At 37.0% G+C, this 26749-nt stretch overlaps 1 protein-coding gene across 6 annotated transcripts in view; it reads right to left on the reverse strand.

The window, feature by feature from the left end:
* The window catches only part of cpx (synaptic transmission protein complexin), a 1078564-nt gene that overhangs the window by 820247 nt on the left and 231568 nt on the right, over positions 1-26749 (reverse strand). For all 6 annotated transcript variants that reach the window (XM_075291794.1, XM_075291793.1, XM_075291798.1 and 3 more), the window contains one exon: positions 13342-13364. The gene's annotated coding sequence lies outside the window, so the exon portion shown is untranslated. The remainder of the gene's footprint in view (positions 1-13341; positions 13365-26749) is intronic.

Below are 26749 nucleotides of genomic sequence, written 5' to 3' on the forward strand. Positions count from 1 at the left end.
AGGCTCCACAAGCCAAATCTGGGGATCGGTTTATATGGGGGCTATATATAATTATGGACCGATGTGGACCAATTTCTGCACGATTGTTAGAGACCATCTACCAACACCATGTACCAAATTTCAGCCGGATCGGATGAAATATGCTTCTCTTAGAGGCTCCGCAAGCCAAATCTGGGGATCGGTTTATATGGGGGCTATATATAATTATGGACCGATGTGGACCAATTTTTGCATGATTGTTAGAGACCATCTACCAACACCATGTACCAAATTTCAGCCGGATCGGATGACATATGCTTCTCTTAGAGGCTCCACAAGCCAAATCTGGGGATCGGATTATATGGGGGCTATATATAATTATGGACCGATGTGGACCAATTTTTGCGTGGTTGTTAGAGACCATATACCAACACCATATACCAAATTTCAGCCGGATCGGATGAAATATGCTTCTGTTAGAGGCTCCACAAGCCAAATCTGAGGGTCCCTTTATATGGGGGCTATACGTAAAAGTGGACCGATATGGCCCATTTTCAATACCATCTACCCTACATCGATAACAACTACTTGTGCCAAGTTTCAAGTCGATAGCTTGTTTCGTTCGGAAGTTAGCGTGATTTCAACAGACGGACGGACGGACGGACGGACGGACGGACGGACGGACGGACGGACATGCTTAGATCGACTCAGAATTTCACCACGACCCAGAATATATATACTTTATGGGGTCTTAGAGCAATATTTCGATGTGTTACAAACGGAATGACAAAGTTAATATACCCCCATCCTATGATGGAGGGTATAAAAACTACGGTTTCTAGAAACCCAAGGAGTTAAATCGGGAGATCGTTCTTATGGGGGCTATACTAAAATATGGACCGATACTCACCGTTTTCGGCACACCTCTTTATGACCCGAAAATACCTCTAGATTTCCAATTTCAGGCAAATAGGATAAAAACTTCGGATTCTAGAAGCCCAAGAAGTAAAATCGAGAAATCGGTCTATATGGGGGCTATACCAAAATATGGACCGATACTCACCATTTTCGGCACACCTCTTTATGGTCCTAAAATACCTCTAGATTTCAAATTTCAGACAAATTGGATAAAAACAACGGTTTCTATAAGCCCAAGACCCCAAATCGGGAGGTCGTTTTATATGGGGAGCATACCAAAACATGGACCGATACTCACAATTTTTGGCACACGTATTTGTGGTCCTACAATACCCCTAGATTTCCAATTTCAGGTAAATTGAATAAAAACTGCGGTTTCTATAAGCCTAAGAAGTAAAATCGGGAGATCGGTCTATATGGGGGCTATACCAAAATATGGACCGATACACAGACTTTTTGGCACACGTATTTGTGGTCCTACAATACCTCTAGATTTCCAATTTAAGGTAAATTGAATAAAAACTGCGGTTTCTATAAGCCCAAGAAGTAAAATCGGGAGATCGGTGTATATGGGGGCTATACCAAAACATGGACCGATACTCACCATTTTTGGCACACCTCTTTATGGTCATAAAATACCTCTGGATTTCAAATTTCAGGCAAATTGGATAAAAACTACGATTTCTATAAGCCCAAGACCCCAAATCGGGAGGTCGTTTTATATGGGGACCATACCAAAACATGGACCAATACTCACAATTTGTGGCACACGTATTTGTGGTCCTACAATACCTCTAGATTTCCAATTTCAGGTAAATTGAATAAAAACTGCGGTTTCTATAAGCCCAAGAAATAAAATCGGGAGATCGGTCTATATGGGGGCTATACCAAAACATGGACCGATACTCACCATTTTTGGCACACCTCTTTAAGGTCATAAAATACCTCCAGATTTCAAATTTCAGACAAATTGGATAAAAACTACGATTTCTATAAGCCCAAGACCCCAAATCGGGAGGTCGGTTTATATGGGGACTATATCAAAACTTAGACCGATATAGCCCATCTTCGAACTTGACCTGCCTGCAGACAAAAGACGAGTCTGTGCAAAATTTCAGCACGATTGCTTCATTATTGAAGACTGTAGCGTGATTACAACAGACAGACAGACAGACAGACAGACAGACAGACGGACAGACGGACATCGTTATATCGTGTTAGAATTTCTCCCTGATCAAGAATATATATACTTTATATAGTCGGAAATCGATATTTCGATGTGTTACAAACGGAATGACAAACTTATTATACCCCCGTCACCATTCTATGGTGGTGGGTATAAAAAGGAATTTCGTGTTTTTATAAAATACTGTTTTCTGAAGCGAAAAATACGGTGGAAGCAAAAACTTGGCTTGATAATGAGTTTCCGGACTCTGCCCCAGGGAAATTAGCAATAATGGATTGGTATGCAAAATTCAAGCGTGGTAAAATGAGCACGGAGGACGGTGAACGCAGTAGACGCCCGAAAAAGGTGGTTACCGACGAAAACATCAAAAAAATCCACAAAATGATTTTGAATGACCGTAAAATGAAGTTGATCGAGATAGCAGAGGCCTTAGAGATATTAAAGGAACGTGTTGGTCATATCATTCATCAATATTTGGATATGTGGGAGCTCTGTGCAAAATGGGTGCCACGCGAGCTCACATTTGACCAAAAACAACAACGCGTTGATGATTCTGAGCGGTGTTTTGTGAGTATTATTTTTCTTGTTTTTGCGTATGAGTGATTTTTATTGCTATTAAGTATACGCCTTGATTACACATTACCTATTATTTGTTTGTCTATTTTTTATATTTCGCGTTCATTTATAACTTACATTATTTTATACTTATGATTCCTATTAGTTTTATTAAATGTTAAATATAATGTTTTAAATATAAATAAACTCCATGAAATTGAAAAGATGACATATTAAAGTTGAGCAAATGGGCTGACTAACATGTAGAGTCAGTATGGTAGGGAGGGTTGACTCAAGAGAGGATAACTAACATCTTTTCATCTTCTCAACTCTACGTAATGGTACTTCTAATTTCGTTATAAATACCTGTCAATGATTGGGAAATTAATAACCATTGCTATCTAAGATATTATTTTTTTTTTTTGTTAATGGACCGAGATTTACCTTTTGTGGCAAGAACACACTCCCAGCCCTGAGCACAGCCGGAATTAAAAGATAGCAGCGCCGCAAAAGATAGAATCTGGTATGAGCTGGTCGTTACATTTTGCAGCTGTTAACTCGCAATATACCCGAGTTTTTCCGTCGATATGTGACAATGGATGAAACATGACTCCATCACTACACTCCTGAGTCCAATCGACAGTCGGCTGAGTGGACAGCGACCGGTGAACCGTCTACGAAGCGTTGAAAGACTCAAAAGTCCGCTGGCAAAGTAATGGCCTCTGTTTTTTGGGATGCGCATGGAATAATTTTTATCGATTATCTTGAGAAGGGAAAAACAATCAACAGTGACTATTGTATGGCGTTAGTGGGGCGTTTGAAGGTCGAAATCGCGGCAAAACGGCCCCATATGAAGAAGAAACAAGTATATACAGCAGTAAGTTCGGCCGGGCCGAATCTTAAATACCCACCACCATGAACCAAATATTAGGGTTTCTTTGAAATTTCAGGAGGGCTTGAGGACTTGAGGACACTTCCCGAAGATAAATTTAAAGATTTCACCTATAAGGACTATATCAGATTCTGGATTTATAAGAACAATTTTTGTTTGAGTTTTAGAGGAATCATTAACATCTCTTGTAAATGTGCAAGAAAATTATAAAATAACGTCTTGATTTTAAATCTTAAATCTGTAGAAGTAAAATCTGGAAATTTTACATTGAGTTTGAAGCAATTTTCATGATTAGGGCGCCTTCTACACCCTCAAGAAGTGAAGTCGGTCTATATGGAGGTATTACCAAATGGACCGATAAAAACTTAATCCGATACACGTTTTTGTGAGCCTAAAATACCAGAATATTTCAATTTCAGGCAAATCAGATAAAAACTACTGTTTCTAGAAACCCAAGGAGTTAAATCGGGAGATGGTTCTTTTGGGGGCTATACTAAAATATGGACCGATACTCACCGTTTTCGGCAAACCTCTTTATGACCCGAAAATACCTCTAGATTTCCAATTTCAGGCAAATAGGATAAAAACTTCGGATTCTAGAAGCCCAAGAGGTAAAATCGGGAAATCGTTTTATATGGGGACCATACCAAAACATGGACCGATACCCACAATTTTTGGCACGTATTTGTGGTTTAGGTTTCCAATTTCAGGTAAATTGAATAAAAACTGCGGTTTCTATAAGCCCAAGAAGTAAAATCGGGAGATCGGTCTATATGGGGGCTATACCCAAATATGGACCGATACTCACAATTTTTGGCACACGTATTTGTGGTCCTACAATACCTCTAGATTTCCTGTCTCAGGTAAATTTAATAAAAACTGCGGTTTCTATAAGCCCAAGAAGTAAAATCGGGAGATCGGTCTATATGGGGGCTATACCAAAACATGGACCGATACTCACCATTTTTGGCACACGTATTTGTGGTCTTACAATACCTCTAGATTTCCAATTTCAGGTAAAGTGAATAAAAATTGCAGTTTCTGTAAGCCCAAGAAGTAAAATCGGGAGATCGGTCTATATGGGGACTATACCAAAACATGGACCGATACTCAACATTTTTGCCACACCTCTTTATGGTCCAAAAATACCTATAGATTCCCAATTTCAGGCAAATTGGATAAAAACTACTATTTCTATAAGCCCAAGACCCCAAATCGGGAGGTCGGTTTATATGGGGACTATATCAAAACCTTGACCGATATAGCCCATCTTCGAATTTGACATGCCTGCAGACAAAAGACGAGGTTGTGCAAAATTTCAGCACGATTGCTTCATTATTGAAGACTATAGCGTGATTACAACAGACAGACAGACGGACATCGTTATATCGTCTTAGAATTTCTCCCTGATCAAGAATATATATATTTTATATAGTCGGAAATCGATATTTCGATGTGCTACAAACGGAATGACAAACGTATTATAGCCCTGTCACCATTCTATGGTGGTGGGTATAAAAACGAATTTTGACAAAAAAATCTGTTTTTATACCCTCCATCATAGGATGGGGGTATATTAACTTTGTCATTCCGTTTGTAACACATCGAAATATTGCTCTAAGACCCTATAAAGTATATATATTCTGGGTCGTGGTAAAATTCTGAGTCGATCTAAGCATGTCCGTCCGTCCGTCCGTCCGTCTGTTGAAATCACGCTAACTTCCGAACGAAACAAGCTATCGACTTGAAACTTGGCACAAGTAGTTGTTATCGATGTAGGTCTGATGGTATTGAAAATGGGCCATATCGGTCCACTTTTACGTATAGCCCCCATATAAAGAGACCCTCAGATTTGGTTTGCGGAGCCTCAAAGAGAAGCAAATTTCATCCGATCCGGTTGTAATTTGGAACTTGGTGTTAGTATATGATCTTTAACAACTGTGGCAGAATTGGTCAATATCGGTCCATAATTATATATAGCCCCCATATAAAACGTTCTCCAGATTTGACCTCCGGAGCCTCTTGGAGGAGCAAAATTCATCCGATCCGGTTCAAAGTAGGAACGTGGTGTTATTATATGGTCGCTAAAAACCATACCAAAATTGGTCCAATCACACAAAAATTGGTCCACATCGGTTCATAATCATGGTTGCCACTAGAGCCAAAAATAATCTACCAAAATTTTATTTCTAGAGAAAATTTTGTTAAAATTTTATTCGGTTCATAATAAAATTTTCATCATTGTCAAAATTTTATTTCTATAGAAAATTTTGTCAAAATTTTATTTCTATAGAAAATTTTGTTCAAATTTTATTCGGTTCATAATCATGGTTGCCACTCGAGCCAAAAATAATCTACCAAGATTTTGTTTCTATAGAAAATTTTGTCAAAAGTTTATTTCTATAGAAAATTTTGTAAAAATTTTATTTCGGTAGAAATTTTTGTCAAAATTTTCTTTCTATAGAAAATTTTGTCAAAATTTTTATTTCTATAGAAAATTTTGTGAAAATTTTATTTCAATAGAAAATTTTTTGAAAATTTTATTTCTATAGAAATTTTTTTTAACATTTTATTTCTGTAGAAAATTTTGTAAAAATTTTATGTCTACTTTGTCAAACTGAATTATATACGTATTGGATCGATCTTTTTATACCCTCCATCATAGGATGGGGGTATATTAACTTTGTCATTCCGTTTGTAACACATCGAAATATTGCTCTAAGACCCCATAAAGTATATATATTCTGGGTCGTGGTGAAATTCTGAGTCGATCTAAGCATGTCCGTCCGTCCGTCCGTCCGTCCGTCCGTCCGTCCGTCCGTCCGTCCGTCCGTCTGTTGAAATCACGCTAACTTCCGAACGAAACAAGCTATCGACTTGAAACTTGGCACAAGTAGTTGTTATCGATGTAGGGTAGATGGTATTGAAAATGGGCCATATCGGTCCACTTTTACGTATAGCCCCCATATAAAGGGACCCTCAGATTTGGCTTGTGGAGCCTCTAACAGAAGCATATTTCATCCGATCCGGCTGAAATTTGGTATATGGTGTTGGTATATGGTCTCTAACAACCACGCAAAAATTGGTCCACATCGGTCCATAATTATATATAGCCCCCATATAATCCGATCCCCAGATTTGGCTTGTGGAGCCTCTAAGAGAAGCATATGTCATCCGATCCGGCTGAAATTTGGTACATGGTGTTGGTAGATGGTCTCTAACAATCATGCAAAAATTGGTCCACATCGGTCCATAATTATATATAGCCCCCATATAAACCGATCCCCAGATTTGGCTTGCGGAGCCTCTAAGAGAAGCATATTTCATCCGATCCGGCTGAAATTTGGTACATGGTGTTGGTAGATGGTCTCTAACAATCGTGCAGAAATTGGTCCACATCGGTCCATAATTATATATAGCCCCCATATAAACCGATCCCCAGATTTGGCTTGTGGAGCCTCTAAGAGAAGCATATTTCATCCGATCCGGCTGAAATTTGGTACATGGTGTTGGTAGATGGTCTCTAACAATCATGCAAAAAGTGGTGCACATCGGTCCATAATTATATATAGCCCCCATATAAACCGATCCCCAGATTTGGCTTGCGGAGCCTCTAAGAGAACAATATTTCATCCGATCCGGCTGAAATTTGGTACATGGTGTTGGTATATGGTCTCTAATAACCATGCAAAAATTGGTCCACATCGGTCCATAATTATATATGGACCCCATATAAACCGATCTCCAGATTTGGCTTGCGAAGCCCCAAAGAGAAGCAAATTGCATCCGATCCGGCTGAAATTTGGTACTTGGTATTGTTATATGGTCTCTAATAACCATGCAAAAATTGGTCCACATCGGTTCATAATTATATATAGCCCCCATATAAGCCGATCCCCAGATTTGGCTTGCGAAGTCTCCAAGAGAATCAAATTTCATCCAATCCGGTTGTAATTTTGAACATGGTGTTAGTATATGATCTTTAACAACCGTGCCAGAATTGGTCCATATCGGTCCATAATTATATATAGCCCCCATATAAAACGTTCTCCAGATTTGACCTCCGGAGCCTCTTGGAAGAGCAAAATTCATCCGATCCGGTTCAAATTAGGAACGTGGTGTTAGTATATGGTCGCTAACAATCATACAACAATTGGTCCAATCACTCAAAAATTGGTCAATATCGGTTCATAACCATGGTTGCCACTAGAGCCAAAATTAATCTACCAAAATTTTATTTATATAGAAAATTTTGTCAAAATTTTATTTCTATAGACAATTTTGTCAAAATTTTATTTCTAGAGAAAATTTTGTTAAAATTTTATTCGGTTCACAATAAAATTTTCATCATTGTCAAAATTTTATTTCTATAGAAAATTTTGTTCAAATTTTATTCGGTTCATAATCATGGTTGCCACTCGAGCCAAAAATAATCTACCAAGATTTCATTTCTATAAAATATTTTGTCAAAAGTCTATTTCTATAGAAAATTTTGATAAAATTTTATTTCTGTAGAAATTTTTATCAAAATTTTCTTTCTATAGAAAATTTTGTCAAAATTTTTATTTCTAAAGAAAATTTTATTTCTATCGAAAATTTTGTTAAAATTTTATTTCTGTAGAAAGTTTTGTCAAAATTGTATGTCTACTTTGTCAAACTGAATTATATACGTATTGGATCGATCTTTTTTGATTTAATATATACCACGTATGGACTTACATACAATTTAGAAGATGGTGTTAGGAGGTTTTAAGATACCTTGCCATCGGCAAGCGTTACCGCAACTTAAGTAATTCGATTGTGGATGGCAGTGTTTAGAAAAAGTTTCTACGCAATCCATGATGGAGGGTAAATAAGCTTCGGCCTGGCCGAACTTACGGCCGTATATACTTGTTTGATTTAATATATACCACGTATGGACTTACATACAATTTAGAAGATGGTGTTAGGAGGTTTTAAGATACCTTGCCATCGGCAAGCGTTACCGCAACTTAAGTATTTCGATTCTGGATGGCAGTGTTTAGAAGAAGTTTCTACGCAATCCATGATAGAGGGTACATAAGCTTCGGCCTGGCCGAACTTACGGCCGTACATACTTGTTTTTAATTCGCAAATATTTTTTTCTTGAGGCACGTGAGTATTAATGAAAAATTTTTGCTAATGGACAACCAAATTAGCTGATTCAACTTGAAGAAAACACTTTTAGCTTTCGATACCGTTATAGTTTTATGAACAAAAACAACGCTGACAGTGAGTCTCAAACACACAAAAAGTTGCCCATAGGCAACTTTAGGGTCGAAAGGGTTAATGAAAATAATTTTTGAAGCAAAGATTATAAATTTCATTATTTTAAAGAAATTTGTCATTAATATTTTGTAACTTATGCATCCTAAAATTTAGGTTGCGTAATCTATATTATAACGTAATTTTTATTTTTTTTTCAGTGTAGGTACAATTATTAGTGCAGGATGTTGGTAAGTTGCACTTGCTCGAATTTATCCTTTTCCCACTTGTATAAAAAATCCATTTTTTACTTCTCTAAAATGAGTTCAAATGTCTCAATTATTATATTACCGCAAATTTGTATGTAAATTTCTTTATGTAAAACAATTTACATATATCAAAAACTTAACAAACTCTTCGATCATTAATTTAATGGTATTCAAGCATGTGTATTTTTTACTTGCTACGGATTAAATGCTTATCATGCTCAATTATTTTAAAGCAATTCTCCAGTAAACCGATAAAGGAACATCATCTATCATTATTTTTTTTTTGTGGGACCATGACGACAATCCGTATATTGTAGAGTAATTGCTAGCAAACGAAATAAAAATCTTTTTATATTAAATCAAGTGAGAATAATTTAAGATGTTATTTATATTCTAAAATGGTTTTCAATTTTTTTTGTTGTTTGTTGGTTTTCTATGATGTGTTTTTGTTGGTCTTAGTTAGTTTTCTAGCTGTAACCCAAAAATCATAAATCAAGACTGCCACTTACCGAAGTTTTGTGGTTGGTTTCTCGATAGCAAAAGAAAATTGCCATGCATTTTAGTTTGCATATCCTCAAGTGAACTCAATGTAGAATACAAAATTATACCCCTTAGAATTAAATTCACACTTTTGCATGCAGATATATGCATGCAAGTAAAGAAATAATAAATTTACAATTTTATAACAGAAGTCGCATTGGTGCAGTAATCTCGATTATTTTGTTTTTTTGAAGTTTTAAATTTATTTCCTCATCACCAAGCAAATGGACAAAAGGAATAGAGGCAAAAAGGGGCGTACGGATTAAAGCCTTACGTTGGACCACCTTAAATAGAAAGACCACCCATTGAGTGGTCGATGTTCCAAAGAAGAAAAAAAAAACTTCTTTCGATTCCTTCAAAACCTGTATTTGGGTGTGTATGTCCAACTCCCATTGCAATGATTTGCATGTTATTTTACCAACATCATATCTGCAGACAAATATGCCAAAAAGAATTGGCCGACAAAAAAATATGATTGCTTCTTCTATTTGAGATTCTCTCTGCTGTTTGCTATGCTCTTCTACGAGATTTGGCAAAGTTTTTCAATTGCAAATACAATTGCTATCTGCAAGTAACCTAAATTTATATGCATAGAAATTGTTTAAAAATACTCATAGCCGGATCCGGATGTAGCCAAGTAGGTGGTGGTGTTTGTTGTTTTTTGTTCAAAAACAACCTCAACATCATTGCTATCCGTAACCAAAATTCAAGTGTCTGACTGAGAGCAACGATAAAAACCCAAGTACTTGGCAAAAAAAAATCTCCAAAGTAATACCGAACAAATGATGTTTGTTTCCATTGAAATGGATGGAGGATGCAAAAATATTTGTCCAGCATATGAAACCGTTGTTGAAACATAACATATCCTCTTTAAGTTTTTCCTAGAGTACAAAAAAAACCATAAGGTAAACTTTTAAACTCTTGAGTTTGATCCAAAAAGTTGTTAGCTTACGATAACTTAGATAAAATACCAAAAATTTTATCTAGAGTACTTTTTTGCATTTTTTGTTTTAATTTAAATAAAGAGAAAAAAATATGAAGAAAAAGGCTGAAAGTTCTGTTGGGTCAAACCTCATATACTTGCCATCGTGAATTTCTAAAGTCAATAACTGCAACGGACGAAAGAACGACGAAAGTACTATGGGGTAAAGACTGCTGAACTATTCAAGGAGAGTAAGATGACGGCCAGAAGGACCTAGAATTGAGAACGTCTGTACCGAATAGGAGCAGTAGGGTATGGTGCCTGTAGTTTGGAGGATGATGAGGATGGGAACACTACCTTTGTCAATGAAAAAAATTGGATTCAATGAAGAGGTGATCGCCGAAACTGAGGCCTATTTTGAGGCAAAACCGAAGGAGTACTACCAAAATGGTATCAAAAAATTGGAAGGTCGTTATAATCGTTGTATCGCTCTTGAAGGGAACTATGTTGAATAATAAAAACGAATTTTGACAAAACCAGTAAGGAAAGTCTAAAGTCGGGCGGGGCCGACTATATTATACCCTGCACCACTTTGTAGATCTAAATTTTCGATGCCATATCACATCCGTCAAATGTGTTGGGGGCTATATATAAAGGTTTGTACCAAATACATACATTTAAATATCACTCGATCTGGACAGAATTTGATAGACTTCTACAAAATCTATAGACTCAAAATTTAAGTCGGCTAATGCACTAGGGTGGAACACAATGTTAGTAAAAAATAAATATGGGAAACGTTTAAATCTGAAGCAATTTTAAGGAAACTTCGAAAAAGTTTATTTATGATTTATCGCTCGATATATATGTATTAGAAGTTTAGGAAAATTATAGTCATTTTTACAACTTTTCGACTAAGCAGTGGCGATTTTACAAGGAAAATGTTGGTATTTTGACCATTTTTGTCGAAATCAGAAAAACATATACATGGGAGCTATATCCAAATCTGAACCGATTTCAAGCAAATTTGGCACAACGCTAATTCTACTCCCTATGCAAAATTTCAACTAAATCGGAGCAAAAAATTGGCCTCTGTGGGCAAATGAATGTAAATCGGGCGAAAGCTATATATGGGAGCTATATCTAAATCTGAACCGATTTTGCTGATATTTTGCAAGTTTTTCGAGACTCATAAAATATTCGGATGTACGGAATTTGAGAAAGATCGGTTGATATACACGCCAATTATGACCAGATCGGTGAAAAATATATATGGCAGCTATATCTAAATCTGAACCGATTTTTTCCAAAATCAATAGGGATCGTCTTTGAGTCGAAACAGGACCCTATACCAAATTTTAGGACAATCGGACTAAAACTGCGAGCTGTACTTTGCACACAAAAATACATCAACAGACAGACAGACGGACATCGCTAAATCGACTCAGAATTTAATTCCAAGACGATCGGTATACTAAACGATGGGTCTCAGACTTTTCCTTCTTGGCGTTACATACAAATGCACAAACTTATTATACCCTGTACCACAGTAGTGGTGAAGGGTATAAAAATGTGTTTTTCTTTGTAAGACCGGGGACTTATCAGCCAACCTGTTATGCCAGCCGTCATGCGACAGGGCAACCTGAATCCTGTCTCAATCCTGAAAATTGAGCCCAAAATAAAAGCATTTGGGGTCGATTTTCAAAAGCTATGTGCAAATGAACCCTGCTGTAAAAAATATAATGTTTTAAAACCAAAAATTAAATATGTGTTACTGAGTACAACAAATATTGATTTTGGATTCTTCCTATGTGAGCCTTAAAGCAGACCACGTGTGTCACCTTGGAATCACGTAGCCCATTTTGGACTCCGATCATAGGAAAACGACTTTAAACTCGGCCAAAGACCGTCCACTTTTCGCTTTGTAATTGCCTTAGCTCGCTTTGTATTCCGTCCCTAAGACAAAATATCGACCAAGGGTCGGGCATTCTTATCGTTTCAAGTTCGCCGTAGCCCACTTTGGACCTATCCATAGAAGCCAGCCTTAAATCTTTCTATGCGTATCACTTTGGTTTGGCGATAGCCCAAAATGGACTTCGTCCCTAGGGGAAGTTCTAATTATGCTTTGGCATGGCCTCAGTTAACTATTAAAGTAGATCGGATGGTATTGCAAATGTACCAAATCATACTACATTAGGTAAAGACCCCATATTAACCGATCCCCAGATCTGACTTCCGCAGTTACAATTTAGTAATTGATAAAATTATATATATATATATATATATATATATATATATATATATATATATATATATATATATATATATATATATATATATATATATATATATATATATATATATATATATATATATATATATATATATATATATATATATATATATATATATATATATATATATATATATATATATATATATATATATATATATATATATATATATATATATATATATATATATATATATATATATATTCCTACAACCTTGCAAAATTAGTCCAAATCGGTCCACAATTATATATGGTCCCATATAATCCGACTACAGATTTAACTTCCATGGAATCCTCGAGGAGCAAATTTCATTTAAATTCAGATTTCTTTCCTAATATCAAGTACGTAGAACTCCAATTTATAAGAGAGTTGTGTCTTAAATACACCTTTAATTGAATTCTTCTTTGGCTCCGAATCCATCATTAGTGTAAATACAAAATCTGTGGAACCTGGCAAGCTCTTTTTTTCAGTGCAAGTAATTTGAATACGTATGACTGTCTTTAGTGAAACGTTCGATCTTTCGGTCGTACATCCAGGCTTTAACATTATTTGGGTTAACTTACCAAGATGGTTAAAATATTTCGATCTGAAAAAGAGATTTATATTTGCAATTAATGTTATTAAAAATGTCTTATTCTTAAAATAATTTATAAGCTAAGACTGATGTTTGTATTGGCAAAGAAGGATGTAAGTAGTCCTTGATGGCTATAAAAATTTCCAAAATTTCAATCAAAATTTTAAGAATACTGTACGAAAGTTTATTGCACGCCACATACTGTACTGGAGGTTATAAATAAAAACAAAAGTAAATATTATGAAGCATGCACTCAAAAAAAAAAAATAATAATAAAATAAAATACAAGTATATACGGCCGTAAATTCGGCCAGGCCGAATCTTATGTACCCTCCACCATGGATTGCGTAGAAACTTCTACGAAAGACTGTCATCCACAATCGAATTACTTGGTTTGTGGTATCTTAAAACTTCTTAACATCGTTTTCTAAATTGTGAGTTAGTCCATACGTGGTATATATTAGACAAAAAAATATGTATAGGTAAGTCTACAAATAATTACGAATCGATATGGACCTTTGGACGGTACGTAGAAAGCCAGAATTGAAATATGGGGGTCGCTTATATGTGAGCTATATAAATACAATTATGAACTTGATATAGACCAATTTTTGTGTGATTGGGGATCTATTTATCTGAGGGCTATATATATATACTATAGACCGATATGGACCTAGTTAGGCATTATCCCACCTCAGTAATGCTGGTGACATTTCTGAAGGTTTCAAAGCTTCTCTAAGTGGTTTCATTGGAATGTGGAACGCCGTTCGGACTCGGCTATAAAAAGGAGGTCCCTTGTCATTGACATGGAATTAACATGGAATCGGGCAGCACTCAGTGATAAGAGAGAAGTTCATCCCCGGTGGTATCACAATGGACTGAATAGTCTAAATGAGCCTGATACATCGGGCTGCCACATAACCTAGCCTAACCTAACCTACTAACACCATGTACCAAATTTCAGCCGGATCGGATGAAATTTGCTTCTCTTAGAGGCTCCGCAAGCCAAATCTGGGGATCGGTTTATATTGGGGCTATATATAATTATTGACCGATGTGGACCATTTTTTTTTTTTGCATGGTTATTAGAGACCATATACCAACACCATGTACCAAATTTCAACCGGATCGGATGAAATTTGCTTTTCTTAGAGGCTCGGCAAGCCAACTCGGGGGATCGGTTTATATGGGGGCTATATATAATTATGGACCGATGTAGACCAATTTTTGCGTGCTTGTTAGAGACCGTATACAAACACCATGTACCAAATTTCAGTCTGATCGGATGAAATTTGCTTCTTGTAGAGCAATCGCAAGCCAAATTTGGGGGTCCGTTTATATGGGGGCTATACGTAAAAGTGGACCGATATAGACCAATTTTTGCATGGCTGTTAGAGACCATATACTTACACCATGTACCAAATTTCAGCCGGATCTGATGAAATTTGCTTCTCTTAGAGCAATCGCAAGCCAAATTTGGGGGTCCGTTTATATGAGGGCTATACGTAAAAGTGGACCGATATGGCCCATTTTCAATACCATGGATTGCATACAAACTTGTACTGAAGACTGTCATCTCAATTGTAAGTTAGTCCATACGGGGTATATATTAAATAAGAAAAGGCCGATTAAATACGTATATAACTCAATTTGACAAAATTTTCTATAGAAATAAAATTTTGACAAAATTTTCTTTATAAATAAAATTTTGACAATATTTTCTATAGAAATAAATTTTTGACAAAATTTTCTAGAGAAATAAATTTTTGACAAAATTTTCTAGAGAAATAAAATTTTGATAAATTTTTCTGTAGTAATAAAATTTTGATAAATTTTTCTATGGAAATAAAATTTTGGTAGATTAGTTTTTTGGGATCGGCTATATATAACTATAGACCGATATGGACCACTTTTGGCATGGTTGTTAGCGGCCATATACTAGCGCAATCTACCAAATTTCACCACATACCAAATTTCAACCCGATCGGATGAATTTTGCTCCTCCAAGAGCTCTGGAGGTCAAATCTGGGGATCGGTTTTAAATGGGGGTTATGTATAATTAAGACCGGTATGGACCAATTTTTACATGGTTGTTAGAGACCATATACTCTTCCAAGGGCTCCGGAGGTAAAATCTGGGGATCGGTTTATATGGGGGCTACATATAATTATGGACCGATATGGACCAATTTTTGCGTGGTTGTTATAGACCATATACTAACACCACGTACCAAATTTCAACCGAATCGGATGAATTTTGCTCATCCATGAGACTCCGGAGGTCAAATCTGGGGATCGGTTTATATGGGGGCTATATATAATTATGGACCGATGTGGACCAATTTTTTCATGGTTGTTAGATACCATATACTTAAACCATGTACCACATTTCGGCCGGATCGGATGAAATTTGCTTCTCTTAGAGGCTCCGCAAGCCAAATCTGGGGACCGGTTTATATGGGTCGGAAGTTACCGTGATTTCAACAGACGGATGATGTGTTACAAACGGAATGACAAAGTTCTCCCCCATCCTTTGGTGTAGGGTATAAAAATTTTATATAGAATATATTTTTTTAGGAAATGGAAAAAGAAGAGGAGGCACGCTCAAAATAAACCCAGCCATGTGAATTCAAATCGATGATTTGACAGTGGCATAGGAAAAGAGATATGTTTGTTTCGAATTTATTTCGGCATAAGCCGGCTATCAATGTAAAACCTTTTTTCGGAGGGTTCAAGTGTGGTTTTTGTTGGGTTTAATAAACTGCCTGAATTTATTCTGATAATTGGTTGATAGTTTTGCTGCAAGTAGAGGATGCTGATGAGGAATGTGGTAATTCCGAAACGTGCGTCCATCCAACCATCTTGCAGTCTATAGGGCTTTGCCCAAATAAATTTGACAAACATTCTTTTCCTCTGTTGGTTAAGCTACTCTTGTAGTTTAGTCAATGTATGGTTTTAAGCTGAAATAAAAAAAAAAACAACAACAATGCTTAAAGAACAAAACCAACAATAACAAAACAAAACAAATGGAAATTTTTTATATAAATAAAATATTTGAGAAAATTTTTTATACAAATAAAATTTTGAGAAAATTTTATGTATAAATAAATTGTTGGGGAAAATTTCTGTAAAAAATAAATCTTGAAAAAAATGTCTATAGAAATAAAATTTGAAAAAATTTTTATAGAAATAAGATTTTGAAAAGGTTTTCTGTAGGAATATAATTATGAAAAATGTTTCCTTAGAAAAAGAATTTTGACGATCAACTTTTTGTACAAAGAGACAAATAACCAATGGCTAGCTAGCACCGTGTCACAATGCCCGCCTTGCATACAAAGGGTTATGTCATCGTTCACCTCAGTTTCGACGGAACACCAAAAATGTTTCAGCGGACGATTATCTCTTCTGGTGACATTTCAGAATGCAATGTATAACGCCGTTTGGACTCGGCTATAAAAATTAGGTTCCTTGGAGCTAAACATAGAATTAGGCAGCACTCAGTGATAGGAGAGCACTTCACCACTGTGGTATCACATTGGACTGAATAGTCTAACCTAATACCTAACCTAATCTATTGAATATTCCAAATTTTCGTTATTTACCAACAACATCTTTACATTAATTTTAACGAGTCAACGCTTTAGAAGTCATCCAAAGATTAATCATTTCTTCATTATACTGCTAATGATCCAATTTGCATTTTCTAATTGCTCCCAATCAAGTTTTATTCGCCCAATACTGCTTATCATTGTTGATATCAAACCACATTTACCCCCAGAAACCAATAAGGCAACATTAGCTTGATAAATCGATGGCATTAATTCAGCTCCATGACCAGAATGATTATTATAATTAATCTTTGTCACATTGATCTAAAGAATAATTTTGTCCATTGTTACAATTGATGACCTGAGGCATAGGCTGGTTTGACACAATCATGCCAAACCAAACCAAACCAACCGAACTACAGATGTGTCGTGCGAGAAGAATGAGAGCATGTGCTTTGCCTACCGGAGGACATGTTAGTTTAATCAAAATGCTTATTTTCACTTGAGCTATGACAAACACGACAATCAGAACAATTGAATGGTAAATTAATGATGCATCCTTCGATAAATTCAAGTAAACACGCACAAAAGCACGAAACAGATGTGAGAATGTTCAAATATTTATAAATTTCCTCCAAAAGTTACTAAAGTTATAATAATTACATCATGTATACACAGAAAGAAAAAATAACTGTACGTAAGTTCGGCCAGGCCGAATATTCAATATCCACCCACCACCGTGGATCAAATGTAACTTTCCTTTCAAAAGGAAACAAAAACCTTTTGTAGCGGGTTACTTGAAAATGTAAAAAATTTCAAGTGGATTTGAGGAAACATATTCCCTCAATAAAATTGAGTCTGCCTTTTGACTCAATTTTATTGAGTTTTGTGCGGTAAAAGAAAGGCAGAAGTGAAATATGCGAGTCGGTTTATATGGGGGCTATATACAATTATGAATCTATTGGTCCAATTTTTGTGTGATTAGTACCAAATTTTAGCAAGATCAAAAAAAATTTGCTTATGCTGGAAAAAGTAAAATCTGCGGATCGGTTTAGCTGGGGGATATATATAACAATGGACCGATATGGGCCACTTTTGGCATGGTTGTTACCGACCATATACTAACACAACGTACCAATTTTCAGCCGAATCGGATAAAATTTGTGCCTCCACGAAATTTCCTCTTCCAACAGGTTCCCGAGGTCAAATCTGGGGATCGGTTTATATGGGGGCTATATATAATTATGGACGTATATAGCATGTACTAATATAACGTACAAATTTTAGCCGCATCGAACGAAATTTGCTCCTCCAAGAGGCTCCAGAGGTCAAATCTGGGGATCGGCTTATATGGCGGCTATAGACCTACATGGTAATCTCCGACCACTCAAGTTTACTTTGGCTAATGCGCCAACCAGATCTTAGTGGACGTCTAGCGCGATGGGTTTTCAAACTCCAGCCCTATCACTTTACAATAAGCCATCGCAAGGTAAACACATTATTCCGGATGCTCTAACATCGCCCATTGATTATTTTAAGTCTTTTCGTGGCCAAAGAAAAACGAATGCCGTTCATGAAATCATGAAATCCCGTGGACGAAATCGTGAACATCCCGTTTTGATTTTTTTTAATACTTCCGTTTCGTTTTGTTACCGTCCCTTCACGAATGTGGAACGTATTTTTACACCCTCCACCATAGGATGAGGGTATATTAACTTTGTCATTCCGTTTTTAACACATCGAAATATTTCTCTAAGACCCCATAAAGTATATATATTCTGGGTTGTGGTGAAATTCTGAGTCGAACTGAGCATGTCCGTCCGTCAGATGAAATCACGCTAAAATCCGAACGAAGCAAGCTACCGACTTGAAACTTGGCACAATTAGTTGTTATTGATGTAGGTCGGATGGTATTGCAAATGGGCCATATCAGTCCACTTTTACGTATAGCCCCCAAAATTTGGCTTGCGGAGCCTCTAAAAGAAGCTAATTTCATCCGATCCGTCTGAAATTTGGTACATGGTGTTAGTATATGGTCTCTAACAACTATGCAAAAATTGGTCCACATCGGTCAATAATTATATATAGCCCCCATATAAACCGATCCCCCGATTTGGATTGCGGAGCCTCTAAGAGAAGCAAATATTACCCGATCCGGCTGAAATTTGGTACATGGTGTTAGTATATGGTCTCTAACAACCATGCAAAAATTGGTTCACATCGGTCAATAATTACATATAGCCCCAATATAAACCGATCCCCAGATTTGACCTCCGGAGCCCCTTGGAAGAGCAAAATTCATTCGATTCGGTTGAAATATGCTACGTGCTGTTAGTATATGATATTTAACAACCATGCCAAAAGTGGTCCATATCAGCTAATAATTATATATAGCCCCCATATAAACCGATCCCGAGATTTGGTTTTGAAGCCTCTTGGAGGAGAAAATTTCATCCGAGTCAGTTGAAATTTGGTACATTGTGCTAGTATATGGCCGTTAACAACCATGCCTACCTATGTCCATATCGGTCTAAAGTTAACTGGTTGGCTGATAAGTCCCCGGTCTGGCACATAGATGGCGTCGCTAGAATTAAATGCATATCATTTTTATATAGTACCAACCTTCAAATGATTCGTGTCAAAATATGACGTCTGTAAGTCAATTACTTTGTGAGATAGAGCGTCTTTTGTGAAGCAACTTTTGTTATTGTGAAAAATATGTAAAAAAAAGAAATTTCGTGTTTTGATAAAATACTATTTTCTGAAGGGAAAAAATACGGTGGAAGCAAAAACTTGGCTTGATAATGAGTTTCCGAACTCTGCCCAAGGGAAATCAACAATAATTGATTGGTATGCAAAATTCAAGCGTGGTGAAATGAGAACGGAGGACGGTGAACGCAGTGGACGCCCGAAAGAGGTGGTTACCGACGAAAACATCAAAAAAAATCCACAAAATGATTTTGAATGACCGTAAAATGAAGTTGATCGAGATAGCAGAGGCCTTAAGGATATCAAAGGAACGTGTTGGTCATATCATTCATCACTATTTGGATATGCGGAAGCTCTGTGCAAAATGGGTGCCGCGCGAGCTCACATTTGACCAAAAACAACAACGTGTTGATGATTCTGAGCGGTGTTTGCAGCTGTTAACTCGTAATACACCCGAGTTTTTCCGTCGATATGTGACAATGGTTGAAACATGGCTCCATCACTATACTCCTGAGTCCAATCGACAGTCGGCTGAGTGGACAGCGACCGGTGAACCGTCTCCGAAGCGTGGAAAGACTCAAAAGTCCTCTGGCAAAGTAATGGCCTCTGTTTTTTGGGATTCGCATGGAATAATTTTTATCGATTATCTTGAGAAGGGAAAAACCAACAACAGTGACTATTATATGGCGTTATTGGAGCGTTTGAAGGTCGAAATCGCGGCAAAACGGACCCATATGAAGAAGAAAAAAGTGTTGTTCCAACAAGACAACGCACCGTGCCACAAGTCATTGAGAACGATGACAAAAATTCATGAATTGGGCTTCGAATTGCTTCTCCACCCACCGTATTCTCCAGATCTGGCCCCAGCGCCTTTTTCTTGTTCTCAGACCTCAAAAGGATACTCGCAGGGAAAAAAGTTGGCTGCAATGAAGAGGTGATTGCCGAAACTGAGGCCTATTTTGAGGCAAAACCGAAGGAGTACTACCAAAATGGTATCAAAAAATTGGAAGGTCGTTATAATCGTTGTATCGCTCTTGAAGGGAACTATGTTGAATAATAAAAACGAGTTTTCACAAAAAAATGTGTTTTTCTTTGTAAGACCGGGGACTTATCAGCCAATCAGTTTTAAGCGATCCCCATATTTTAATTCTGGCTCTCCACGTACCGCGCAAAATTCCATATCGATTCGTTATTATTTGTAGACTTACATACATACATACGTTTTTTGTCTAATATATACCACGTATGGACTAACTCACAATTTAGAAAACGATGTTAAGAAGTTTTAAGATACCTTGCCATCGGTAAGTATTACCACAACGCAAGTAATTCGATTGTAGATGACAGTCTTTAGTACAAGTTTCTATGCAATCCATGGTGGAGGGTACATAAGATTCGGTCAGGCCGAACTTACGGCCGTACATACTTGTTCCTATTAAAGAATTACTGAGATTTGTTAAAACCAAGTTGTCATAGAATGGTGAAGGGGGTATAATAAGTTTGTAACACATTGAAATATCGATTTCCGACTATATAAAGTATATATATTCTTGATCAGGGAGAAATTCTAAAACGATATAAGCATATCCGTCTTTTTGACTGTTGTAATCACGCTACAGTCTTCAATAATAATGCAATCGTGCAAAACTTTTGCACAAACTCGCCTTTTGTCTGCAGGCAGGTCAAGATCGAAGATGGGCTGTATCAGTCCAGGTTTTGATATTGTCCCCATATAAACCGACCTCCCAGACCTCAAAGAGGTGTGCCAAAAATGGTGACTATCGGTTGATGTTTAGGTATAGCTCCCATATAGACCGATTTTCCGATTTTACTTCTTGGGCTTCTAGAATCCGTAGTTATGATCCTATTTGGTTGACATTTGAAATCTAGAGGTATTTTAGGACCATAAAGAGGTGTGCTCAAAATGGTGGGTATCGGTCCAGGTTTTGGTATATCCCCAATATAGACCGATCTAACGATATGGAGTCTTGATCTTATAGAATCCGTAGTTTTTATCCAATTTGTCTGAAATTGTAAATCTAGAGGTATTTTAGAACAATAAAGAGGTGTGCCGAAAATGGTGAGTATCGGTCCATGTTTTGGTATAGCCCCCATATAGACCGATCTCCAGTTTTTACTTCTTGGGCGTCTAAAATCTGTAGTTTTTATCCAATTTGCCTGAAATTAGAAATCTAGAGGTATTTTAAAACCCTAAAGAGGTGTACTGGAAATGATGAGTATCGGACCATGTTTTTATATAGCCTCCATATAGACCGATCTCCAGATTTTATTCTTGGGCTTATAGAAACTGTAAAATTGGAAATCTAGAGGTATTTTAGGACCATAAAAAGATATGCCGAAAATGGTGAGTATAGGTCCATGTTTTGATATAGCCATCAGATAGACCGATCTCTCGATATTACTATTTGGGCTTCTAGAAACCGTAATTGTTGTCCACTTTGCCTGAAATCGAAAATCTGGAGGTTTTTAGGAATATAAATATGTGTGCAAGAAATGATTTTATTTTTTAGGTTTCTAGAATCTAATTTGCCTGAAATGAGAAATCTAGAGGTATTTTAGGACCTTAAATATGAGAGCCGAAAATGGCGTGTATTGATCCATGTTTTGGTTTATCTCCCATATAGACCGATCTCCCGATTTTACTTCTTGGGCTTTTAGAAACCATATTTTTTATCAAGTTTACATAAAATTTTAAATCTAGAAGTATTTTAGGAACATAAAGATGTGTGCCGAAAATGGTGAATATCGGTTCATGTGCACTGATAATGAAAATTGCTTGAAACTGAATTATAGTTTCCAGATTTTACTTCTGGTAATTATTTAAATAATGAGGGTAAAAATCTACAGATGTTAGATTTTAATATTTAAAGGCGTTATTTTATTTTCATTTCATTTTCGTGCACACGATGTTTATGATTCCTCTAAAACTCAAACAAATATGGTTCTTATAAATCCAGAATCTGATCTAGTCTTCATAGGTAAAATCTTTGGATTTATCTTCGGGAAGTATAGTGGTTGAACTGACCTGCTTGATCTGTCATCAAACCCCGCTGAAATTTTAAATGAAAACTATAATATTTGATTCATGGTAGTGGGTATTTGAGATTCGCACCGGCCGAACTTAATGCTGTATGTACTTGTTTATGTAAAGAAACGTATTTCTAACCTAAATCTAAGATCTAAATATGATGGTATCTATCATTTCAATACTTCTTTCCAATGTTTTTGAAAAGAATCATTTGCCAGAAATTCAATTTTCTACATTCTACATTTTCTACATTTTCGCCCACTGTCCTTTTTCGTGATGACCCACACCCATCCATACCGATTGAGTGATTGAAGATAGTTTTGATTTGAATATTTATTCGGGATTGCGTGATTTGGCGTTATTAGCCTTCGACTATGCCTACCAAAAGTGTACATAAATAATTTTTAGTTATCCAAATAATTTATCTCTTCCACAGAAGTTCCTTCCCACACAACACTTTGCACTCCAGCACATTTTGACTTTTGTATAATGGATATACGTGAGTAGCGTTCATTCCTTTTATGCTGTGCTCGAATTATCTAAACTTATCGTAAACCATGGTAGAGAACCTTTCAGGATGTTAGGATGAGTCAATTGCGGAGTTATCACAACAATTTGTCAGAGAATACTTTATGATTTTGTTGACTGTCACAAATGTGTGCATTTCCATAATGAATTAAGTCCGTCCGCAATGCGTGCACGCACATAACGCACATTCATCGAAAATTAATGTGGTGATTTGGAATTAATTTTGACTGTTATCCTTCAATTTCATTGGCCAACCTAGAGATGGTTACATTTGAGTAAAATTGAATCACATCTTTCAATTTGCATGAGATGTGAGAAGATTAAAGAAAAGGAAAAATTGTTCGAGTCATACAAGTGATTATAACAAATCTTTATATTTGCTGACCTGAAAACAATATTGGCCAACTTTCAATTAAATTGTAGGAAACGAAGTTTGCATAATGTTAAGGACAAATTGCTTCAAAAAAAAATGTACAATCTTCCAGGGATCCGAGGCAATCCATTTTCTGTGCTTCGCTTCCGTTCCGGAGAAACAAACCACGGACGGACGGACATGCTTAGATCGACTCAGAATTTCACCAAGACCCAGAATATATATATATATATACGTTATGGGGTTCAAAAGTAATATTTCGATATGTTGCAAACGGAATGACAAATATCCTATGGTGGATGGTATAAAAATATTCACAATTTCTTTAATTCAAAATTAGGTTTTTTACATTAGGTTTACGACTTTTACGACATACGTATTATAACGTCGTAAACGTATGTCGCAAAAGTCACAGTTTGCGACAGGCCAATCCTGTGACACATATTTTGGAAATTTGCATCCCTCCGTTAAAGTCCTATATCTTTGAACTAAGAACAAATTTCCTTAATGCGCCATCCAGACTAAAAGTTTATATGGACGACAGTGCTCGTGTCGAACATATCCCAGATGGTGGCTACACTATCAGTTATGTCGGACCACATAATCGATACTGCTGCTTGTTAATGTGATCGATAACACATTTGTCGAGTATTTAGTCATTGTCGTCAATTCGTATCGATTGGCCACACTATAAGATTCTTTACAAACACGAAATAACTTATAGTCTTGACGGCGCATAAAGTAAAGAAACACATTTTTGATGTAAAGATATCGCCCATAAATTAACTGAAACATTGAATGTTTAGAATCTTAAATACCCACCGCAATAAATCATATAATATAATTGTTTCCTTTGTTTTGAGGGAACATAGCTTCTCAGATCATCGCTACATCAGTTTCAGATTGGCTGTTCGTACTTCAAAGACCATATTTCCGCCAAATGTTAGGAAGGCTGATTGGAATAGGTATAGGGAATCGTTCAATTTGATGATACCGGAAGTGCCGGAGACAAATATGAGCACTGTGCAAGATATCGAACACGCAGTGGAGCGGATTACTAAGGCCTTCAACATTTCACTGAAAGCTGCATGCCCTAGAGGAAAGCCAAGGGGAAAAAATCGGCCGCCATGGTGGACTACGGAGTTAAGTAATATGAGGAAGCTCTTTAACAAAGCAAAGTCCACAAGAGCTCCGGAGGATTGGGACACTTACAAGATGAATCTGAGAGAATATAAACGAGAACTGAGAAGGTCTCAACAAAACTCTTGGGATGATTACTGTAGCAGTATTGAGAATACGTCAGAGGCTTCCAGACTACGGAAGGTACTAGCATCCACTTACACCGCTCCAGGTTTCATTAAAACATCGGAGGGAAATTGGACAACGTCCAGTGAGGAGAAGTTGGAGGTACATTTGGACACACAATTCCCTGGAAATCAGACGGTTGAACCATGTTCCGGCGGTGTAACAGAGGCTCGGCGATCATTTCCTATCGAGGAAATTGTGTCGGAATCTAGAATAAAATGGGCTTTAAATAGCTTTGGACCATTCAAATCCCCCGTACCTGATGGAATTACTCCGGCGGAGTTACAGGCAGTGGTTGAAAGAATTATCCCCTTGTTGACGGTGATATATAAACAATGTGTAAACTTAGCATATATTCCAGAAAAGTGGAGGGAAACAAAAGTCGTCTTCATACCTAAAGCAGGAAAAGCCTCTCACTCGAGTGCGAAGGATTTCCGACCAATCAGCTTATCCTCATTCCTACTTAAGACCCTGGAGAGGTTGATAGACATGTATCTTAGAACTAGCGTGGATTCAAGTTTGCTCTCGAAACGACAGCATGCATACTCGAAGGGCAGGTCTACTGAGACCGCATTGCATGAACTGGTCAGCTTTATTGAAAGCTCACTATCTGTCAAAGAATACACAATCGTGGCGTTTCTAGACATCGAAGGGGCGTTCAATAATGTCCATCCGACCTCGATATTAAATGGACTGACAACTCTGAATGTTGATCCAGGTATACTTAGGCTGTTAGACGAACTTCTAATAAAGAGACGTATTTCAGCCACACTAGGGCAAGCAAACATACAAAGGTATGTGAACAGAGGCACTCCCCAAGGAGGAGTTCTATCACCTCTTCTTTGGAATGTTGCTATAAACAACCTTCTGGTTTCTCTAGAAAAAGAAAGGATAAAAGTGGTGGCAGACGCAGATGATGTGGCGCTAGCAGTCAGGGGAAAATTCCCATCCACAATCAGAGATATTATACAGAGAGCTCTCCGGATGACTGAGAAATGGGCGAAAGATAATGGCCTTGGTGTAAATCCAGCAAAGACAGAAATAGTCATGTACTGCAAAGATCGCAAAACTCCCACGGTTAGGCCCATTTCCTTAGGGTGTACTGAAATTCCCTTTGGTGAGTGTGCAAAATACCTTGGCGTTATTTTGGACAGGAAGCTGAATTTTAGGCTTAATATTGAAGAGAGGGCGAGAAAAGCCACGGTAGCTTTGTACTCGTGCAAAAAGGCAATAGGGAAAAAGTGGGGACTAAGACCAAAAATTGTGCATTGGCTATACACGGCAGTGGTTAGACCTATAATGCTATATGGTGTTGTAGTCTGGTGGCCGGCACTTCAGAAACCGACTTGTTTAGATAAAGTTCAGCGTATGGCGAGCTTATGTATCTCAGGCGCATTTAGTAAGACAGGAACAGACTCCCTTAATGTCATGCTACATCTATTACCTTTAGACATTTTGGCCAAACAGTCAGCTGCAACAACGGCTGTGCGGTTGCGCGAGCTATCGCTGTGGTCGGAAAAAATGTACGGTCATAGTTCGGTCCTCAAAGCAATGCCAGATGTGCCTAACGTAGTGGATTACACCCTGGCAAAACCACTTTTCGACAAAGAGTTTGAAACTCTAATTCCCAACAGTGAGGCGTGGTGTACACAGACCCCGGGGAATAAAAGATATATAGATTTCTATACTGATGGCTCCAAATTGAATGGACAAGTGGGGTTCGGAGTATATTCTAAAGATCTGGAACTTCGAATAGCGAAAAGATTACCTAATCACTGTAGTGTTTTTCAGGCTGAAATATTGGCAATAAGAGAGGTGGTGAATTGGCTGAGAAGTAATGTTCCAACAAATATTGGCATTAATATATACTCAGACAGTCAACCTGT

Source organism: Haematobia irritans, chromosome 1 (genome assembly GCF_050003625.1).
Source record: "Haematobia irritans isolate KBUSLIRL chromosome 1, ASM5000362v1, whole genome shotgun sequence".
NCBI lineage: Eukaryota > Metazoa > Arthropoda > Insecta > Diptera > Muscidae > Haematobia > Haematobia irritans.